This window comes from Spermophilus citellus (genome assembly GCF_964194105.1).
Source record: "Spermophilus citellus genome assembly, chromosome: 8".
Taxonomy (NCBI): Eukaryota; Metazoa; Chordata; class Mammalia; order Rodentia; family Sciuridae; genus Spermophilus; species Spermophilus citellus.
Window position 1 is genome coordinate 114,115,141 of NC_138189.1, and position 20,427 is coordinate 114,135,567.

Consider the following 20,427-nt stretch of genomic DNA (forward strand, 5'->3'; position numbering starts at 1 on the left):
GGGTGTGGTGGAGGAAGGCTACTAAGCTTATGGCAGCTAGGAAGAGAGAGAGAGAGAGAGAAAGAGAGAGAGAATGAATGAATATGATGAGCCAGGCAAAAGATACATCCCAATGGCATGCCCCCACTAATCTAATTCCTCTAGCCAAGTCCTACATGTCTATAGTTACCACCACGTAATCCATTCATATTGCTAACCTACTGAGTAGATTAATCCACTGATCAGTTTTCAATTATTATAATGTAGTTCTTTCACCTTAGAACATTCCCAAATTTATATATATATATATATATATATATATATATATATATATATATATATATACATATATATATATATATATATATATATATATATATATATATGAGCTGTTGGGGGATACCTCATATCCAAACCTTATCTTAACCTTTTTTTCAGATTTATGCTCTACCTCTCCCTTATATCTCTACTTCTTATACTTTTTTCCCCTGTAAAATTCAACATCATCTACCTATTTTTTCTTATTCATTACATTATTTAATTGTTTATCTCCCTTAGCTAGAATGTAAATTCCCCCTTAACAAAGATCTCTGTTTAGTTCTCCAATATATTCATTTCCTAGAATAGTACCTGGCATACAGTAGTCACTCAGTAAATTTTAGAAGAATGGATGGATGGATGGATGAAGGCATAAAGAAGTCAGAACAAACTTTAAAGGAAATTCTTGGTTATAATCATAAATGTTTAGTATCCCCCAAGTAAATAGGTTCAAGACCTTTATTAAATGTGAATTTTATGAAATGATAAAATGAATTTATAAAAATATATAAACTGCAGGCCTTTTTCTATAAGACATTACAAATAATAAAAAAAATATTTCTCAAAATAGAACCTGAGTATTGTTTACAGCCATGGACAGAAAGAAGCACCTCTGAAAATTTTTGCTTGAATAAAAAAACGTAAATGTACCCCACATTTATGTTGCATAGTTATTTCACATAATATAATAGAAAAAACATCCCTCTCTAGTTCTTTAAGAATGCATGCCATTGTATCAAAGATGGAGAACAACATACATTTATAAAATGAAATTAGTATTTACCAATTTAGAGTGCATCTTTCTCCATATTTTTCATATAAAAAAGAAAATGCGAATGGCATATGGAACTTTTCTTTAGAACAGGATAATATAGCTTTAGCCTTTAAAATTATTTATATACTGGACATTTTAGACTCTTTTATATAAAAAGCAATATTTGATTTCCCATACATACTGGATCATGCAATGACAATTGGAAGGTTGTTTTCTGAGTATTTAATGAATAAAATGATATACATAATGAAAAAATAGTTTATATCTGTCAGAATCTCATATTTATACTTGAATTATACTTAACAAAAGAAGAGTAACCTTATGATCTTAGGTACATAAAATCCTCAAAATGTATAATTAGCCATATCAGTTTCATCAGTAAAACCAAACACAGAATTTAATGTTTAATTAAACTATATGACTGTCTTCTTACATATTTCAGCACTTACTTTGTTGACAGAAACTATAGTATAGGAGAAAGAACAGGAAACTTCTGAGGAAATCATTCCCAAATTCTGGTCTGGCTGATAATGCATGCAGGACACCCAGGAAACTCTGGAACAGATGTAGTTTGGGGAATAATTATTCCCTTTCCAAAGTGGTTACTAACCACATTTAACATCCTTTCAAGTTTTCTGCCATGAGAAAACGAGTTAATTCACAGCTTTTCAAAAATTTTATTGCAGTGCAAATTCAGAGCTTACATGTATTTCTTGTGTGTTTTCCATATACCCTGAGTGTGTTTCACAATATTAGTGATTCTAAACGACTGAAGCACAAATTTATTCACAAACGAACATTAGTGGAGATCCAAAAGAGGATCTGCGCAAAGAACAAAACTAACAAGTGGAAAGCTGCATTTTGAGGTATGTGGTCATGGGAGAGCGCTGGCTATCAGCAGGAGAGAGACTGGAGTCTTGAAAGATTCAGGTACTGGGACAAAACTAAATACCATAGCATCTGCCACCCTGTGTCCACTGCCTGGGGAAGGAGAAGCTTCCCTTTGTTGCAGTAAAGATGAGAGAATCCTAGCAAATTTTGTCAGTGCATATGCTGGTAGTCCCGTCTATTGGAACGCATCACAATCCTCACACACGTGCAGCCCACTCATATAAGTAACCTGAAATCTGCCCAGTAAAGTTGGCTTGGAAAAGGATCTTACAACATCTGCTAGTAAACACCTAGGATGACGTAGAAACCATCATCAAAAAGACTCCATTGCACTGGGTTGGAGGTAGCTGCCTTGTGAACCCAACTTGGCCCAGAAGAGTGAAGTAAATTAAGTTCTCTCTGTGCTAGACTGTGGAGGATGGGTATTGTGATATTAAGAGGAATTAAGGGTATCATCCTTGAGAACCATGAAATCACCCTGGTGCTCGGGTGCTGCTTCAGTCAGTTTTTTCGCTGCTGCAAATTAAAGACCTGACCAGAACAACTGTGGAGGAGGCAGGGTTTATTTAGGGGCTCACATTTTCAGAGGTCTCAATCCATAGACAGCAGATTCCATTCCTCGGGGCTCAAGGTGAGTCTGAACAACATGGAGGAAGAATGTTGCAGAGGGAAGCAGCTCACATGATGATCAGCAAGCTCAGAGAGTGACTCTACTCTCCAGATACAAAATATATGTGCATAGCCACGCCCCTAATGAAGCACTTCCTCCAGCCACACCCCAGCTGCCTCCAGTTACCACTCAGTTAATCTCATGAGGGATTAATTCACTGATTAGTTTAAGGCTATAGCCCAATCATTTCTCCTCTGAACTTTCTTGCATTGCCTCACACGTGAGCTTTTGTGGGACACCCCACATCTAAACCACTACAGGTGCACATCTATAATCCCAGCAGCCAGGGAGGCTGAAGCAAGAGAGAGGATTGCAAATTCAAATCCAGCCTCAGCAATCTTAGCGAGGCCCTCAGAAACTTATTAAGACCCTGTCTCTAAATATATATATATATATGTCTCAGGATATGGCTCAGTAGATAAGGGCCCTTGGGTTCAATCTCTAGTACCCACCCCCACCCCCTAACCCCTCAAAAAAGAAAAGAGAACCATCAGATCAGAATGCTTGTCTCCTGAGCCAAGGATGTGGTCATCTGGCAGTGGACTCAGACCAATGGCAGGAATGAACCACGAGGTCAGCTTGGTTCCTCCTAAACCACCCCCATGTGCTGTGTTAAAATGCCTGTTGCTGACAGGAGAGGAAGGGAACGCTATGGCTCCTGCTGCTGTCCCAGCCACAGTGACATCCTCAGGGAGCCTTCAGCAACTCTATGGCTCTAGCTGATGCCTCACCCTCAGGCACAAACTACAGCAGAAGGAGTCAGAGGAGGAGAAAGGTCAGGGCTCCTTTCTCTCTTTGGGTTTCATCACCTTCCTGCAGAAACATAAAGCCACAGAGAGTAAGAGGATATAATCCCACTTCTCTGCCACTGGCAAAGAAGAACATCATGGTTCCTACTGCCACCACACCCCTGCACTTTATCTGACTACACACTGCTTCAAGACTGAATGTGAGGGCCACAGAGGGAATGCTACTGTTTCTACCATATGGTGTGTGGGCCCATAACTGTAAGAGGTCAGAGGATAAAGGCTCATGAGTCCTCACCACAGCTGGGGCTGCTAGTGACAGAGGCCCTTGCCAATGGCATAGCTAGCATCAACAGAGCCTGAGGAAATCCTCATTCATCCAGTAGGTATCACCAGTCACATTATAGGAGCAGCCAGAGTGAGTAACCCATAGACACTTTTATTTGCACCACATGAGTCTCCCTGATTCTGCCATGGCATGTACTGTGCCCAAAATCATTCTTAACAAGCAAAAAAAAAAAAGAAAAAAGAAAAACCTCAAATTGCATAAAAAGTGATAGATCAAGATAAAACTTCAGGAGAAAGCTGCTTACTAGAAGGCCAGCCCATAAAATTGCTGAGATACCTGATCCAACAGGTGGGAAAATCTCAACGTAGGTACACATGAAATATCTCTATAATATTCTATTATGCATATGGGAACACATTTTATATTCTTAAAGCTTAACATTCATTGTTAGTACATTACCCAGAAACCTTCAGAGCTCCTCACTGTTTATGACTTGCAAAGCTAGTAGCCTGATTTCTAGCCTCCTCCCATAACTTGATCTTAATCTTGGTGTACAAACATTGGTTTCCTTATCATTTATCCTATTATGTAACTCTTTATTCGTAATGGTATGGATTCTCAACCAGGAGTGATCCCTTCTTCCCCACGGTGACATTGGCAATCTGGGAAGGTTATCCCTATACAGGATAGAATGAGCTAGTAGCAACTAGTAGGTAGCGTAAAAGAATGCAGTTAAACATCCTAAGAAAGCAGCTAATGATCCTATAATGCACAAGATGGCCACTCTCAACAAAAAATTATTTCATTAACAGTTAATCATAACTAAGAACTGTTAATAGGGCCTCCCTTGGTTGAGAAATTCTGCAATAGTTTAAATCCCAGCAAGTGTTTCTCTTAGAAAGACCCTTTCCTATTTTCTCTGTTATTTATCTTTCAATCTTCAGCAGATGTTCTATATGATGTTTGAAAACATTGGTCCACTGAGATCACTCTATCTTTTTGTATACTGTAACCACACTTTTGTTGTTGCTGGTGGATCTGTTTGGCACTGATCACATACTATGTTGGTATGCAAAAATCAAATTTTTATGTGCACAATGTGTATTTACCAAATATATTCTGAACACTTTTGGCAAAGTCATAGATTTTTTAAATGCTTTTTTTAAAAAATAGGTATTCTGAAGATTTCATTCTTCAGAATCATATGTATGAAATTCAAAAATATATCTGAAAATCTGATTCATTCATATGCTACTATTAATGAGTAATGATGGCAATTAGAATTAATTTAGTATAATAATTAGAATTTAATAATGAAGTTAAAAGAGCTTTTCAATTAATATATTTGACAATTAGCTCATAGGCCGAGTATCGTTTGATCACACCATCATTTATACATAATTCTTAATTTGTAGGGTTAAAAAATATTATTTCTTTCTTCAGTTTTAAATGAGTAGTCTATTTCCAAACTATACCTGATTTCCCTATTTCTGTTTTAAACTTAACTCTTGTAACACTTAAAATTAACTTTAGTGCTGCCTAGAAATTTTGCCCTAAAGAATTTCATCTCTTTTCTCCTTAAGTATTTGCTTCTGACAATGAAAGGAAAGGCTCATAAAGAGGAAAGTGAATAATGATGGCATTTTTTTCACTTGCTTTTTAAAGAAAGTGTGGCTCTTCATGAAAGTCCATTCAGTAAAAATTTACATGATGGAAAATGAGGAATAAACTACTGCTTTTCTGCATCATGAAATCCATGTACTTTTTTATGCAGCTGTAAAATACATGACTGCTTCCCATAATGCAAGCCAATCTACATGCACCCCACTGAATCCCATGTGTTAAAAACAGCCCACTTGAGCAAGGATTGGGGGAAGAAAACTCATCTAATCTTTTGAGTTTTGTTCTGCAAAGATGCATCCAGTTCCTGCTCTCAAGCATAATCCTACTTTGGGAATGGAAATGAACATTCTAGAGGAATGCTGATTGTTAAAAGGCACACTGATTTTTATTAAAACCATTTCTTCTCCCTCTTGCTTACTTCAAAGAAAAACTGATGATTTCAAAGTCTGAGCAGAGCTTGCTGATCTCCATTCATTAGCTTAAGGAGAAAGGTCTATAACTCTGAAATAGAAAAACAACTGTCAAATTGTACCACTTGTAAAGAGATACATGGAAATTTTTCTCCCAAAAGGTATAATCAGATGCATATGTAGAGGTGGTTGGTTTGTTAAAAAAAAAAAAAAAAAAAAAGAAAGAAAGAAAGAAAAAAAGGAAGAAAGAAACATGATTTTTCAAAAAAAAAAATGGGTTTTCAAAGCCATGTACAGAACTTTTTGCAAATCATTGATATTTGAAATCCCTTTTAAAAATTCTTGATGTTGGAGTGTCTTTGCACATGTAGATGAGCACCATTGCATGATCCAACAACCTTGATGTCTAAGCCAGTTAACTGACTTTATCAACTTAAGACTCAACTTGCAATGCAATTGTTTCTGCATATGTTACTGATACTCTAGTCCCCAAGCTATTAAAACCATAAATACCACATTCGCTTTGACTCTTCCTAGTCCTATCCCCAAACTTCTACATAGTGATAGGATTAGTATCACCCAGACCTCATAAATCACATGAACTATTCAATTGGAAAATTAGGTGAATGACTAATCTTGACTGATCTTCACTCCTATCACCCTTTCATTATTCTTTTGCAACTTTTATGGATAATTATTTTACCTTTTGTGGGTAACTTTCAATTAAAACATAATAGAGTATCAATACTGAAACGATATTTATATGTTATTTCATTTAAATATCATTGTAATATTGTTCTTCATTTCAGGAATCTGTGTATTACAATTTATTTTCTGTATTTTTTTCACAGTTTTATTTGTTTTTTCCAGCTAGGACTGGCCAGAAAATATTTTCTTAACCAAACTTATTACCTTCTCCATTTTATAGAAGGTAAAATGAGGCGGAGATAGATCATGTTCCTATCAAAACCAGTACTGAAAGGGTTAAAATTTCAAGCTGGCAATTTGTTGGGGTTTTTTTTGTAACAAACAAGATCATCTTTTTCAAATGTACTAGCATGTTAAAATATTGCATTTCTTTTAAACATGGCTAAACCACCATATAATACTTCAAAAAAGATATCTTTGAAGATATATCTTAAAAAACATGAAGATAGTAAAAATAACAACCTGTTGAGATACATTGAAAGGATAGTACTGGATGAAAAAGGTATAGGCATGACACATTATATAATTTTTAAAAATTTCATTGTGAATAAATAAGGCTATGGAAGAACTGGGAAAGGCATTTGTTTCCTATGAAGACATAGTATTAAGTTTTAAATATATAGCCTCGGACTTACATAGTTATGCCTTCTATTTCACTGACATTCAGTAAACAACTAAGGTGTCTTACTGTCAAGAAATAGATTTTTAAATCATTAAAATATGTAATGACTATATGCCAAGCATATAAGGCATTTCTTCACACTAGAAAAACTTATATTCTCAATATCAAAATTCAATCTTTCTAATCCTTATATTTTTTGTTTTATATTCCTTTTCTGCCCATATATATCCTCAGATCAATACTGTCTAGCTACATAAAATACAAACTTTATCACCCATCTATACAAAAAATGGAAAGTCTCAAGTTTCTGTGGGAAGGGGTGAGATGCTATATAACATGCCCTATGATCTTTGCCAATAACCTCCATGTTCCTTTAAATCAAGAATCTAGTTTCCTCCCTCCTTTAAAAGTTAACCCAAGAGGTAATATAGTACTTTATTTGTAGCAATTAATCCTCAACTCCATTTTCTCATATGGTGAACTTTAAAATGTATGTGAATTATAATATTCTTCCTTACCAGGATATTGATCTTATATCTCTTTTTTTGAATTAATTTTTTATTGGTTGTTCACAACATTACAAAGCTCTTGACATATCATATTTCATACATTAGATTGAAGTGGGTTATGAACCCCCAATTTTACCCCAAATGCAGATTGCAGAATCACGTCGGTTACACATCCACAATTTTACATAATGCCCTATTAGTAATTGTGGTATTCTGCTACCTTTCCTATCCCCTACTATCCCCCCTCCCCTCCCCTCCCATCTTCTCTCTCTACCCCATCTACTGTAATTCATTTCTCTCCTTGTTTATTTTCCCATTCCCCTCACAACCTCTTATATGTAATTTTGTATAACAATGAGGGTCTCCCTTCATTTCCATGCAATTTCCCTTTGCTCTCCCTTTCCCTCCCATCTCATGTCTCTGTTTTATGTTAATCTTTTCTTCCTACTCTTCCTCCCTGCTCTGTTCATAGTTGCTCTCATTATATCAAAGAAGACATTTGGTATTTGTTTTTTAGGGATTGGCTAGCTTCACTAAGCATAATCTGCTCTAGTGCCATCCATTTCCCTGCAAATTCTATGATTTTGTCATTTTTTATTGATGCATAGTACTCCATTGTGTATAGATGCCACATTTTTTTAATCCATTCATCTATTGAAGGGCATCTGGGTTGGTTCCACAGTCTAGCTATTGTGAATTGTGCTGCTATGAACATCGATGTGGCAGTATCCCTGTAGCATGCTCTTTTAAGGTCTTCAGGGAATAGTCCGAGAAGGGCAATAGGGTCAAATGGTGGTTCCATTCCCAGCTTTCCCAGGAATCTCCAAACTGCTTTCCAAATTGGCCGTACCAATTTGCAGTCCCACCAGCAATGTACAAGTGTACCCTTTTCTCCACATCCTCGCCAGCACTTGTTGTTGTTTGACTTCATAGTGGCTGCCAATCTTACTGGAGTGAGATGGTATCTTAGGGTGGTTTTGATTTGCATTTCTCTGACTGCTAGAGATGGTGAGCATTTTTTCATGTACTTGTTGATTGATTGTATATCCTTCTCTGAGAAGTGTCTGTTCAGGTCCTTGGCACATTTGTTGATTGGGTTATTTGTTATCTTATTGTCTAATTTTTTGAGTTCTTTGTATACTCTGGATATTAGGGCTCTATCTGAAGTGTGAGGAGTAAAGATTTGTTCCCAGGATGTAGGCTCCCTATTTACCTCTCTTATTGTTTCTCTTGCTGAGAAAAAACTTTTTAGTTTAAGTAAGTCCCATTTGTTGATTCTTGTTATTAACTCTTGTGCTATGGGTGTCCTATTAAGGAATTTGGAGCCCAACCCCACAATCTGTAGATCGGAGCCAACTTTTTCTTCTATCAGACGCAGAGTCTCTGATTTGATATCAAGCTCCTTGATCCATTTTGAGTTAACTTTTGTGCATGGCGAGAGAAAGGGATTCAGTTTCATTTTGTTGCATATGGATTTCCAGTTTTCCCAACACCATTTGTTGAAGATGCTATCCCTCCTCCATTGCATGCTTTTAGCCCCTTTATCAAATATAAGATAGTTGTAACTTTGTGCATTAGTCTCTGTATCCTCTATTCTATACCATTGGTCCACCCGCCTGTTTTGGTACCAGTACCATGCTGTTTTTGTCACTATTGCTCTGTAATATAGTTTGAAATCTGGTATCACTATACAGCCTGATTCACACTTCCTGCTTAGAATTGCTTTTGCTATTCTGGGTCTTTTATTTTTCCATATGAATTTCATGATTGCTATATCTATTTCTACAAGAAATGCCCTTGGGATTTTGATTGGCATTGCATTAAACCTATAGAGAACTTTTGGTAATATCGCCATTTTGATGATGTTAGTTCTGCCTATCCATGAACAGGGTATATTTTTCCATCTTCTAAGATCTTCTTCTACTTCTCTCTTTAGGGTTCTGTAGTTTTCATTGTATAAATCTTTCACCTCTTTTGTTAGGTTGATTCCCAAGTATTTTATTTTTTTTTGAGGATATTGTGAATGGAGTGTTTTTCCTCATTTCCGTTTCAGAAGTTTTGTCGCTGATATACAGAAATGCCTTTGATTTATGCGTGTTGATTTTATATCCTGCCACTTTGCTGAATTCATTTATTAGTTCTAATAGTTTCTTTGTAGACCCTTTTGGGTCTTCTAGGTATAGAATCATGTCATCTGCAAATAGTGATAATTTAAGTTCTTCTTTTCCAATTTTTATGCCTTTAATTTCTTTCGTCTGTCTAATTGCTCTGGCCAGTGTTTCGAGAACTATATTGAATAGAAGTGGTGATAGAGGGCATCCCTGTCTTGTTCCGGATTTTAGAGGGATTGCCTTTAACTCTTGTCCATTCAGAAGGATGCTAGCCTGAGGCTTAGCATAGATAGCTTTTACAATGTCAAGGTAAGTTCCTGTCATCCCTAGTTTTTCTAATGTTTTGAACATAAAGGGATGCTGTACTTTGTTGAATGCTTTCTTTGCATCTATCGAGATGATCATATGGTTCTTATCTTTAAGTCTATTGATGTGGTGAATAACATTTATTGATTTCCGTATATTGAACCATCCTTGCATCCCAGGGATGAATCCTACTTGATCATGGTGCACAATTTTTTTGATGTGTTTTTGTATTCGATTCGCCAGAATTTTATTGAGGATTTTTGCATCTAGGTTCATTAGAGATATTGGTCTGTAGTTTTCTTTCTTTGAGGTGTCTTTGTCTGGTTTCGGAATCAGGGTGATGTTGGCCTCATAGAATGAATTTGGAAGAGCTCCCTCTTTTTCTATTTCCTGAAATAACTTGAAAAGTATTGGTATTAATTCTTCTTTAAAGGTTTTGTAAAACTCCACTGTATACCCATCCGGTCCTGGGCTTTTCTTGGTTGGTAGTCTTTTGATGGCTTCTTCAATTTCATCCATTGATATTGGTCTGTTCAGATTGTGTGTATCCTCCTGACTCAGTCTGGGCAAATCATATGACTTAAGAAATTTATCGATGTCTTCACTATCTTCTATTTTATTGGAATATAGGTTTTCAAAATAATTTCTAATTGTCTTCTGCATTTCTGTAGCATCTGTTGTGATATTGCCTTTTTCATCCTGTATGTTAGTAATTTGAGTTCTCTCTCTTCTTCTCTTCATTAGCATGGCTAAAGGTCTGTCGATCTTATTCATTTTTTCAAAGAACCAACTTTTAGTTTTGTTAATTTTTTCAATAGTTTCTTTTGTTTCAATTTCATTGATTTCCGCTCTGATTTTAATTATTTCTTGCCTTCTGCTACATTTGCTGTTGTTTTGCTCTTCCTTTTCTAGGGCTTTGAGATGAAGTGTGAGCTCATTTATTTGTTGGCTTTTTCTTTTTTTGAGGAATGACCTCCAGGTTTTGAATTTTCCTCTTAAAACTGCTTTCATTGTGTCCCATAGATTCTGATATGTTGTGTCTGTATTTTCCTTTATCTCTAAGAATTTTTTGATTTCCTCCTTTATGTCTTCTGTAACCCATTGATCATTCAGGAACATATTGTTCATTTTCCATGTGATGTAGGATTTTTCCTTCCTTCTTTTATCATTGATTTCCAGTTTCATTCCATTAAGATCAGATAAAATTCATGGTATTAACTCCACCCCTTTATATTTACTGAGGGTTGCCCTATGGCATAATATATGGTCTATTTTTGAGAAGGATCCATGTGCTGCTGAGAAAAAAGTATATCCATTTGATGATGGTTTATATATTCTATATATGTCAGTTAAGTCTAGGTTATTGATTGTGATATTGAGTTCTACAGTTTCTTTATTCAACTTTTGTTTGGAGGATCAGTCCAATGGTGAGAGAGGTGTGTTGAAGTCACCCATAATTATTGTGTTGTGGTCTATTTGATTCTTGAACTTGAGGAGAATTTGTTTTATGAATGTCGCAGCACCATTATTTGGTGCATAAATATTGATAATTGTTATGTCTTGTTGGTGAATGGTTCCTTTTAACAGTATATAATGACCTTCTTTATCCCTTTTGATTAACTTAGTCTTGAAGTCGATTTTATTCGATATGAGGATGGCCACCCCTGCTTGCTTAGGAGGACTGTGTGCGTGGTATATTTTTTCCCATCCTTTCACCTTCAGCCTGTGTATGTCTTTTCCAATCAGATGTTTCTCCTGGAGGCAGCATATTGTTGGATTTGTTTTTTTAATCCATGATACCAGCCTATGTCGCTTTATTAGAGAGTTTAAGCCATTAACATTCAGAGTTACTATTGATATATGGTTTGTACTTCCATCCATGTTTGATTATTTATCCTTTTTTTAAAAAATATAGTTTGTTTCTCCATGATTATCTTTCCCCTCACCCTCTGTCTTTACTGAGGCACTTCCCACTGATGGTTTTGGTTATTGTTTTTCATTTCTTCCTTGTATAGTGTTTTGCTGAAAATGCTTTGCAATGCTGGTTTTCTGGCTGCAAATTCTTTTAACTTTTGTTTATCATGAAAGATTTTTATTTCGTTGTCATACCTGAAGCTTAATTTTGCTGGATAAAGAATTCTTGGTTGGCATCCATTGTCTTTCAGTATTTGAAATACAATGTTCCATGACCTTCTTGCTTTCAGTGTCTGTGATGAAAAATCCATTGTTAACCTTACTGGTTTACCCCTGAATGTAATCTGTCTCCTTTCTCTTGTAGCTTTTAATATTTTCTCTTTGTTCTGTATATTGGATATCTTCATAACAATGTGTCTTGGCGTTGGTCTACTGTGATTTTGTGTGCTCGGTGTCCTGTATGCATCTTCAATTTGTATATCTGTTTCCTTTTTTATTTCTGGAAAGTTTTCTGTAATTATTTCATTCAGCAGGTTACTCATTCCCTTGGTTTGAATCTCTGTACCTTCTTCTATCCCGATGATTCGTAAGTTTGGTTTTTTTATGTTATCCCATAACTCTTGGATGTTTTTCTCGTGATTTTTTACCAGCCTTTCTGAGTTGGCTAGACTGTTTTCAAGATGATATATTTTGTCTTCATTATCTGACGTTCTGGCTTCTACTTGCTCCACTCTGTTAGTTATACTCTCAATTGAGTTTTTAATTTGGTTTATCGTTTCCTTCATTTCTAGAATTATTGTTTGTTTATTTTTTATAATCTCTATCTCCTGAAAAGATGCTTAACTTCTTCTTTTATCTGTTTATGTCATTCATTCTCAATGTGTTCTTTCACTGCTTGAATTTGCTGTCTTGTATCCTCTTTAAGGTTCCATTCCATCTGTCTAAGGTGTTCCTTGAGTTCTTTATATGACCATTTTTCTGATGACTCTAGGTCCTCCTGAATATTTAGGCTGTCCTGCATTGTTTGTACTCCTTTTCTTCCTTGCTTTTTGAAGCTGCTCATGTTACTTCTTGTTCTGTTTGACTGATGAGTTACTGTTTACTCCTATAAATTTATTTGATGCTTGGGAGGAAAGGTATTAGAAGGAAAGGGAAGTAGTCACTAAAGAGAATGAGAGTAAGCATGTATAATTCAAGGAAAGGGGGATAAGAGAAATGAAAAGACAAAAGAAGAAAAAAATAGGAAATAAAAAAGAAAAAAAAGAAAAAAAAATTAAAATTAAAATTAGAAGAAAAAAATTTTTAAAAAAATTGTAAAAAAAAATTAAAAAAAAACAACAAGAAAGAAAAAAGAAAATGAAAGAAAAACCCAAACCAAAAAAAGGAGAAAAGAAAAAAAGAAAAAAAAAAACTAATAAATGCAGTCTTAGAGTTTGATTAACTTCTCTTCCAGTAGGTGGCGCTGTGCCCACCAGGCCAAGTTTCTCCTGTCAATACGCGGGAACCAATCACTGTGCAGCAGCTCCTCCCAGACTGGGCGAGTCTCCAATCCTGAGTGCCTAGGGTCTCCTCTTGTGACTAGTCACTTCCCACTTTTCCTCTAGCCAGTCCCCTCTCACGGGTGCCCCTCACCACAATATTGGCTACATGCCAGGTCTGCTGCTCCCGGGAGCCCTGTTTTCATGAACGACTGGGCACACTCTTCCAGTTTGCCATTCCCTCAGACCCTAAGTTTGTAGAGCTTGGGGCTGAGAATCCTCAGCGAATTTTACTTGCCCTCCGGTAGCCACGCCCCCGGTAGCTGGTGCAAGAGGCCTCAGCAGTCAGCCCTGGTGGGAGCGGTAGTTCCGCGCCACCTCTGATTCCCTCGGGCTGGCTATAGCACTCACGGGAGAGCTGGGAGGGGCCCTTAAGGTTTCCCCGATGTGTGGAGAGGGAAGGCTAGGGAATTACACAAGTTATCTCCTCCGCCGCAGTCTGCTGACGTCAGCTCTCTGCCATGTTGGTGTCTCTTGCAAATGGCGACAGTTCGTTTCCCTTTGCCGGGCGACCAATGCAATGGGTGGGTCCTTACTGTCTCTCCCAAGCCCCGTTTCAAACCTGTGGCCACTACCTATGAAGACTCGGTAGGCATTTACCTCCGTAGGATCAGAAGGGCTGACCAGTTGTTTCAGCCGGATGGATTAGTGCTGAGTCACAGCTGTTTGTCTGCGGGAAGCAGGTGAACGGAAGCTTGAATTCATCCTATCTGGGCTCAGTGTGTGTTCTGAGAGGCCCAGACTGTTCGCCCCAGATCCACGTCAGCTCAGCATTGCCTTTGATCCCTCCAAGCCTCCAGCTTTCTTCTGGCACCGCAGGGTCTGGAGATGTTGCTGATCTTATATCTCTTAAAAAAGAAACTGAACTTAACATTGTTGAAATTGTTCTAATTAAACTAAAGCTCAAAACATCATATACATAGTTTTTCATCAATGTGATCACAAATATTGATGTAATTTGATATTAATTTTAAGACATATTCTAATTTTGGAATCCTTGATATGTGAAATAAATGTGTCTTATAACAAAATAAACACATTAGCTGTTTTTCTGTGCATCAGTTAGTACACAGTATGTTGCACATCTATTTTCTATGTAAGTACATAAGTATATTTCAATTGAATATGTACCAACTTATGTGTACAACCAATTAATTTTATAATATTAACATTTTAGGATTCCCATATATTTTACTTTTTACTTATTTTATTTTATTTTTTTGGTGCTGGGGATTGAACCCAGGACCTTGTCAGGCGAGGCAAGCACTCTACCAACTGAGCTATATCCCCAGCCCTCCTATACTTTTTATTAATTGCAATTAAAAAATAAATCCTCTTAAAGTATATGAGTTATTAGATAAAAAGAGTAAAATACAAGCTATATTAAGTGTGATAATTAAAAATAGTTTTTGTAACCAAGCATGGTGGGATATACCTCTAATCCACGTGACTCAGGAGGCTGGGACATGAAGATCACAAGTTTAAGGCCAGCCTTAACAACTTAGTGAGACCCTATCCCAAAAGAAAAAATAGCAATGACTGAGAATGTAGCTCAGTGGTAAAATGGCCTGGGGTTCAGTTCCCCAATAGAAAATAATAAAATTTTCTCCTCTCAGAAACCAACCTGTAAAAATTTTAACAGGTATTACTTTTCTAAGAACAATAAAGTTTAATCAATAAAAATATTTACATATTTAAAATCACTTCTACTAGGTTAGTATTGTATTTTTAGTCAATTTTACCAGGTTATAGTTATATCCATTTTAGTTCTGAAATGATGTGTGTTATTAATATAAGACGTGAATATTTCTTATTTACTTCATAAATTTAAATAATTAAACTCAGCCTTATGAAATACATTTTATTGAAAAAACAAATTTTCCTTACCCGAATAAAGAACTGTCTTTAAATATGAGAATTACATGTATTTCTAAGATTTATACTATAATTTGTTTCAAGTTTTTGTTCAAAAGCCAACTATAGTTCTTATGTTTTAATGTTATGTGAGGTTTTTAAAAAAATTTGAGCAAAGAATACAGAGTTTCTGTATACCTCATATTCTCCCCCATTCCTTTGATTTTTACTATTATTAATACCTTCTGTTAATATGATATATTTGTTACAATTGATTAGCCAATATTTATGTATTACTAGTGAGTGACTAAAGTTCATAATTTACATTAGGGTTTACTTAGTGTCATTCCATAGGTTTTGATAAATGTATATTGACATGTACCTACTATTGAAGTATCATACAGAATAATTTTACCGTCCTAAAAGTGCCCTGTACTCCATTTATTCATCTTTCTTTCCCTCCTCCTGCACCACTAATCCTTTTATGGACTTCATAGTTTTGCTTTTTTCCAGAATATCATGTAATTGGAGACATATAGTCAGTAGTCTTTTCAGATTGGCTTCTTTCACTTAGAAATATGTATTTAAGTTTCCTCCCTGTCTTTTTGGGATTTCACAGCTCATTTTTTTCTATCACTGAATAATATCACAGCATTCAGATGCACCATATTTTCTGTATTCATTCACCTGTGAAAGACATCTGCTTCCCAATTTTGACAATTATATATAAAACTCTAAACATTCATATACAACTTGTTTTGTGGATGTAAGTTTTCAACTCATTTGTGTAAATACCTAGAAGCATAAATGCATGGTAAGAGTATGTTTAGTTTTGTAAGAAACACAAGTGGCTATACATTTTGCATTCCCACCAGCAAGGAATAGCAGCTCATACTCTCCACAACCTCACCTTCAATTATGGTGAAACTTGTTTCCTCTTCCCACCCCACCCACCTCTTCTAATGAGTTACCTTACCTCCTCCAAACATCTCCAAGTAATTCGATTGTGCAATCCCTGTTCTTTATACCTCGTTTTACTAATGATCTCTTAAATTCAATAAGTGAAATTTTTTATTTGAAATTCGATCTTGAGGTATTATTTATCTAGAGAGTAATTAATGTATATCAGAGTCAGTCTGATCATTTAATGACTGAATAGCTGTATCTTCATATGGAAATAAAGTTCTTGCTTTCAATTTAAATATCAAACAAATGCAAATAATCTTATCAGCTGTGCATAAATCTGGTAACATTATTTGAGGGAGAAAAAAAGAAGAATTTCTGAGAAGAGATATCACATAATTTCTGAGAAGAGATACCACAAAATCGTGCTTTAGTGTCCATATTTAATTTAGAATTTATAAATTAGTAACAGACAAGGTTTGTTTACTTATGTAATCATAAATAGTTCTCAATGATTACTTTTTAGGACAACCACTGCCCAAGGATCTGAAATTTAAAAAAATTAAAGATGCTAAAAATGATCTCTTCTAGGAAGCTGTGGTGAATTTTATAATTTTCTTAGGAAGTTCTATGACTGATTTTTTTTAATGTGAAATATTAGCTGAGACTGTCATCCCAAACCATAGGGGAATTCTCTTTATTGAGGCATTTTCCCCCTCAAAGTGCATTTTTCAGTGTGCATTTATTACCTAGCAACCAAACCATAAAAAACTAATGTTAGATCTTAGATTGATAGGGGTTTTTGGTAGCTGCAGTATAAAATATTTTTTATGATGAAACCCACAGAAATTTCCTCCACAACAACAAAGGATTTAAGAATTATTGTACCAGCTTGCTCACTTCAGGAAAACACATTTTAGCTTTCAGGGATTCCTGATTGATATTCCTTGAAATGCTGAAAATACCACGCTAGTAAATGATACCCTACAGACTCAAATCATCTTTTCATCTGTAGAACTATAGGCCAACCTAGTATAAACCTTCCTGTGACAGACCAACTACAGCCCACTTGGCATCAAATGATAGCATCATTTCAGATCATGGTAGAAGCCTCCACAAAGCCAGCCAGTGAGAGTCATGTACCCTGAGCAATGCTGCCCATTTGGCTTTCCTTGGATATGTGTGTAATCTTGTGAAACCCTTTTACTCCCATCTAAGAATGAATACCACTCTGAAACCTGTTTTATGACCTCAAAACAGTTAAGATTAACCTTGAGATGCAATGCACTCAGTTATCAAGACCTTGGTTTCTACAGTCATGCTGGCTAAGTTTAAATCATGACTCTTTCATCCCAGCTGTGTGACCTTTGATGATTTACTACTTAACACTCTGTGCCTCGGTATTTTTCTTTTAAAAACCAATACAATTAGATCACCTATCTCATAAGAGTGTTTTGAAACTAAATTGAGGTTACTCATGTAAAACACATAATTATTCAATAAATGGCAGCAATTTTTATGAAATTCATGTATCTCTTTGGAGGGTCAAGACACCTAACTGGGATCTTTATCTTGACTGGTCATCTTTGTATTTACTGTAAACTGTTTTCTTCTACCATTTCCAAAAGTGGCCTTTTGAAGAGCTTTCTGCAACTATCAAACCCTCAGCAACAACTTTCACTTTCAGTTCATGAACTTCCAACAATCGCAGCTTTCTAAAGACCTTCAACACCCTCTTTTCCGTTTGAAAACACATCTGGATCATGGAGTTACTATAATGCTACTGATATATAGGAAGAACAGTTCTTTATTATCAAAGCCAGCCACTTCATTTGTATTCTTGATTCATTCTCTCCTCCCTCCTCAATGGACTTCTTTAACTGTTAGCAACTGCATATCCTACAATTGCCTCCAAGCTCATTCCTCTTGTTTAGATTAACTATATATCCTGCATTTGGTGGACAATTTTATAATTTTCTTAGGAACTATTGGAATCCTAGACCAGAGGCCCAATTCTGGAGATCCCAACAAATCAGGTTTGGTTTCTTGCCACCAAAAACAAATGGAAAAAGTATGCAGCTATACCAGGAAGACAAACGATACCAGCATTTCCAGCCTTGCCTTTAGGGTACTGGCATGAGTTTCCATATCATGTCAAGAAAGGGGACCGGAAATGCACATAATCAAGCAGTCTTGCTCAGACTGTAGTCTGGTTGATCATTACCTAAGGAATAGTCAGGCTGGGGCTTTGTCAGAGATAAGAAAAGTTGCTGTTGCCTGGGAGGTAGCTCTTACTTATCACAAGATGTTCATAGATTAGGCCTGTTCTTCCTGAAATCCAAGGTGACTGACTTTAAGAAAAGCAGGAAGATGCTAAAAAAAAATGGCAAAGGTGACAAGTTTTTTGTTTGTTTTGTTCTTTCATCTACAGGCTTAAGAGTCAGTATTTTTAGTAAAAAGCAGTCTCTCTGGGGGTTTCTCTAAATCTCCAGATTGATAGTATGGTTATTATTTGACATCTCCTTTCACTCTCAAAAATGCCCTAGTTTGGACAAGTTACAGCGTCATCCTAGCATAGGCCACAAATACATCTCTCTCTTCCTTTGCCCAAAAAGTGTGAAGATATTTTCCCCCTTAACACTAATACCTTATCCCTGTCTTGATTCTGCTTTCATTCTCAAAATTTTAAGTAACTTCTTTTCCTCTTCTAGTGCCTATGGATAGTAACAATTTGATACTCCTCTTTTTTGCCTCTTCTGTCCTCTTTGCATTGTTTTTTCTATCTTCTGTATTTCCACCACTCCCTCTCTGCCTGGGAGCCTTCAGTATATTTCTCTATTTTCACTAAAAACTCTACTGAATCTCTGTCCTGCAATTTTCAACTCCTTTCTGTATATCTTCCCTCTATAACATTCCTGCTCTTTAAAACCAAATCGGGTTTTCAGTTTACTTATTTCCAGGAAGCAGGGCTTTATTCTGCAATATAGAGGAAACATGCTTGCCCACCTGCCCCCGACATAAATCATTACCACTCAGGAACTGGTCAGGGTCCCCTTGTGGACCCCTTGCAGGGTTCTATGGACAAACCAGAGCCCGTAAATTATTTCTTCCCTTAAACACACCCATATCATTATTTACAGAATTCACTTTCATACTGGTATCAAAAATTATACCAAAAATTTATCACTAAACTAACTTTATTATATTTTTTTCCCTCTTAAATTTCTTTGCTAAATATCTTCCTGTCCTGGTGATTTCCAGTTTTCTTGTTGTACCCTCGGTCCTTATCCTTCTTTAGGTTTTCTGCACATCACTTGGCACCTTGAGTAACTCAGATTCACTCTCCAATCTAGGCTTCATGCCTGGCTTTCTGGACCTCAGACACCTGAAGTCTGAATTTGCAGTTGCTCCTTTCTCTTCCTGGCTCCTCAAGGGGCCTGCCATGCTTTTCTCCCTCACTTCCTCCTTTGCTGTGTGAAGCTGGGGAATCTGATTCTATCTTCCAGATCTCAAGCACATTCTCTTTTTCCCTGACTTTGTCCATAGACACGGGTTTCTCATCTCCATCACCTGGGTTCTGTAGCTCAACTCCATCTCCTGGGAGGTTTTCTTGGGCTTCTTTTCCTGTCTCTTCATTTTTAACTTTTCTGCTGATATAGTAATCTCTGGTCTTTGCTCTTCTCCTTCAGTTTTATTTTGGTGTCTGTTTCGCAGCAACATTCCCTAATCTACAGGCACTTCATGTTCTTCTACTTCATGTTCCTTTTTTTTTGGCTTCCCTGTTGGGGTTGTGTTCTTCCACAAGTTCAATTCAGTTTATTAAAATTTTTAGACCCTTATTCATTATCAAAGGCTCAGGAGATCTGCCTCTGTCCCTCGGAGAAGCCCTCTTTTCCCCATGGACCGCCTTGGCCTGCACGGTGTCCCAATGTCACAGGAAGCCACTCTAACACCCAGAGTGCCAGGAGGTGATGATAAAGTCATCAGAGCTTTCGAGGAGCCTGGACAGCAGGCCCTGCACCCAGCAGCAAAGGTAACAGGGAGCAAGCAGCAGCCAGGGGCACCCAGGGAGAAAGCCCAGCCCCTGGAGGACCTGACTGACTTCCAAGAGCTCTTCCAAACACCAGGTGGTAGCGAGGACCCAAAGACTGCTGGAGAAACCACAGATACACCTTGCAAATCTATAAGACCAGAACCCAGGAGTATGCTAACATCATCAAAGAGACAGCCAAGGACAAGTGTACAGAAAGTGGAGGAGAAG